The sequence below is a fragment of the Mizuhopecten yessoensis genome, unplaced genomic scaffold (genome assembly GCF_002113885.1).
Source record: "Mizuhopecten yessoensis strain PY_sf001 unplaced genomic scaffold, ASM211388v2 scaffold10557, whole genome shotgun sequence".
Classification (NCBI taxonomy): Eukaryota; Metazoa; Mollusca; class Bivalvia; order Pectinida; family Pectinidae; genus Mizuhopecten; species Mizuhopecten yessoensis.
In genome coordinates, this window is record NW_018408606.1 from 14,836 (window position 1) to 18,766 (window position 3,931).

The window sequence follows — 3,931 nt, forward strand, 5'->3', positions numbered from 1 at the left end:
TACCAATTTTGGGCAGAATCAGAAAACAACTAAATTTCGACCAATCAGAGGCCTCCATTTCGTTATCTTGGTAACTGAACTTTTCAAATCTGTTACCATTGTGTTCGGAATCCCTGAAAACCCCTATGTACCAATTTGGGGCACAATCAGACAACAGCTAAATTTCGACCAGTCAGAGGCCTCCATTTTCGACCAATCAGAGGCTTCCATTTCGTTAACATGACCACTGAGCTGTTCGAAACTGTTTCCATTGTTTTCGGCAGCCCTTAAAACCCTTATGTACCAATTTTCTACGAAATAAGAGCCAAAAACTCCAAAACCAGAAGTAAGGTTCTGGCGACCATCTTTGACTTCCGGTCGAGATAAAAAATAGCCTGTTGCACACCTAGACACCCTAATGAGTATGTGTGTGAAGTTTCATGATGATCCGCTCAATAGTTTCTGAGAAAACCTCTGGACAAGTTCATGGCTGAAGAAGAAGAAGAAGAAGAAGAAGAAAAAGAACACAGAGGAATAAAAACAATAAGTCCCCAAACCATGTTTGTAATAAGTCCCCAAAACTTTGTTTGAGGGGACTTAATAATAAGAAACGGAGTAAAAACAGTAAGTCCCCAAAACTTTGTTTTAGGGGACTTAATAAACGGAGTAAAAACAATAACTCCCCAAACTTTGTTTGGGGGACTTAATAAGAAACGGAGTAAAAACAATAAAACCTCAAATCTTTGTTTTGGGGGACTTAATAAGAAACGGAGGAAAAACAATAAGTCCCCAAATCTTTGTTTTGGGGGACTTAATAAGAAACGGAGTAAAAACAATAAGTCCCCAAATCTTTGTTTTGGGGGACTTAATAATAAGTAAGAAACGGAACAATAACAACAAGTCATTGGACTTCGTTTGGGGTGATTTAATAAGTAAGAAACGGAACAACAAGAACAAGTCACCCGACTTCGTTCGGGGTGACTTAATATGTAAGAAACAGAACAATAACAACAAGAACAAGTCACTGTTATCATTGTGTTCGGCAACCCTGAAAACCCCTATGTACCAATTTGGGGCAGAATCAAACAACAGCTAAATTTCGACCAGTCAGAGGCCTCCATTTTTGACCAATCAGAGGCTTCCATTTCGTTAACATGACAACTGTGCTGTTCGAAACTGTTTCCATTGTTTTCGGCAGCCCTTAAAACCCTTATGTACCAATTTTCTACGAAATCAGAGCCAAAAACTCAAAAAACCGGAAGTAAGGGTCTGGCGGCCATCTTTGACTTCCGGTCGAGATAAAAATAGCCTGTTGCACACCTAGACACCCTTATGGGTATGTGTGTGAAGTTTCATGATGATTCGCTAAGTTTCTGAGAAAACCTCTGGACAAGTTCATGGCTGAAGAAGAAAAGAACACAGAGGAATAAAAACAATAGGTCCCCAAACCATGTTTGGGGGACTTAATAAGAAACGCAGTAAAAACAATAAGTCCCCAAAACTTTGTTTTGGGTGACTTAATAAGAAACAGAGTAAAAACAATAAGTCCCCAAAACAAAGTTTTGGGGGACTTAATAATAAGAAACGGAGTAAAAACAATAAGACTTAATAATAATAATAATAATAACTAGTACTTATTGTAACGGATGGCCGTTACAGAAGTCCCCCAACGACCCCTGTTGGACTTAGGGACTTAGGCAAAATCAGTCAACAGCTAAATTGCGACCAATGAGAGGCCCAAATTTCGTTACCATGGCAACTGAGCTGTTAATATTGTGTTCTGCATCCTTTTAAACGTCTATGTACCAATTCTGGGCAGATTCAGACCACAGCTAAATTTCGAACAATCATAGGCCTCCATTTCGTTACCATGGCAACTAAAGTTTTCGAAACTGTATCATTGTGTCCAGCATCCCTCAAAACCCCTATGTACCAATTCCAAGCAGAATCAGACAACATCTATATTTCGACCAATTAGAACGCAGTATATGGTAATCATTTTGTCAAATTAGAAAACAAATGTCGCAGTTGAGTTTGCAATGCCATATTACACAAACATACTAAATTTCAACGAAATCTAACTACAACAGAGCTTCGACCAATCAGTAACCAGTATATGTCAGCCATTTTGTTTAATTAGAAAACGGATGTCATAGTTGAGTTCGCGGTACCATCATACACCTACATGCCAAATTTGGAATGCATTGGAAAATATCTATAAAACATGTGAAATAGGATAGGTGGCATAGACTATCTTTGGAACACAGAATAATAATAATAATAAAAAGAAGAAACGGAGTAAAAACAATAAGTCCACAAAACTTTGTTTGGAGGACTTAATAAGAAACGGAGTAAAAGAATAATAAGAAGAAGAAGAAACGGAGTAAAAACAATAAGTCCACAAAACTTTGTTTGGAGGACTTAATAAGAAACGGAGTAAAAACAATAAGTCCCCAAACTTTGTTTGGGGGACTTAATAATAATAATAACAAGAGGCCCAAGAGGGCCTGATTCGCTCACCTGAATATTTAAGCAGTCATAGCAAAATATTCTCATTAAATATCATATTGCACTAAAAATATTTCCCTCACAAACTTTGTTGGCTCCATCTGTTGAAACTATCAGCAAAATGTTATTATAAAATTCTATGCTTTTTGATTCTTCTTCAGAAGTTGCTTGACATATTTTTTCCTGTGACCTTGTAAGTAGGTCATTGTCATTTTCCTTCTCAAATTGGTTAGCTCTATTCCAAAAAGCTACCAGCCAAATCTTATGAATCCATTTCTTTTAGTTCTTAAGAACAAATCCTTAGAAATGTTGTTGACCTCTGTGACCTCTAAAGTAGGTTGAGGTCATTTTCATTCACAATCTGGTGAGCTCTATCCCAGGAAGTCACCAGCCAAATATTATAATTTTACGTTTTTTAATTCTTCAAAAGAAGTAGTTTGAACCGTTTGACATATTTGAACACTGTGACCTTGAAAGTAAGTCGAGGTCATTTTCATTCGTAAACTTTTTTTGGCTCTTTCCCAGGAAATAACCTGCCAAATATTAAGGCTCTATACCTTTTAGTTCTTCAGAAGAAGTCGTTTGAAGTTTTTGACATATTTTACCCCTGTGACCATGAAAGTAGGTCAAGGTCATTTTCATTCTCAAACTTTGTTAAGCTCCATCCCAGGAAGCCATCAGCAAAATATGAAGATTCTGTACCTTTTAGTTCTTCAGAAGAAGTTGTTTGAAGTTTTTGACATATTTGACCCCTGTGACCTTTAAAGTAGGTCAAGGTCATTTTCGTTCTCAAACTTTGTAGGGCTCCTACCAACAAAGCTTTCAGCCAAATATCAGGACTCTAGGCCTGTCCGTTCTTCAGAAGAAGTTGTTTAAAGGAAAAGATGACGGACGAGGAGGGAGGGACGGACGGACGGAAGACGGAGGACGGACGCCGCACCATGACATAAGCTCACTTGCCCTTCGGGCAGGTGAGCTAACAACAAATCACCTGACTTCGTTCGGGTGACTTAATAAGAATAAGTAAGAAACGGAACAATAACAACAAGAGGCCCAAGAGGGCCTGTATTGCTCACCTGAATATTTAAGCAGTCATAGCAAAATATTCTCATTAAATATTATATTGCACTATAAATATTTCCCTCGCAAACTTTGTTGGCTCCATCTGTTGAAACTACCAGCAAAATATTATTATAAGATTCTATGCTTTTTGATTCTTCTTCAGAAGTTGCTTGACATATTTTTCCCTGTGATCTTGTAAGTAGGTCAATGTCATTTTCCTTCTCAAATTGGTTAGCTCTATTCCAAAAAGCTACCAGCCAAATCTTATGAATCCATTCCTTTTAGTTCTCAAGAACAAATCCATTAAAATGTTGTTGACCTCTGTGACCTCTAAAGTAGGTTGAGGTCATTTTCATTTGCAAACTTTGGTGAGCTCTATCCC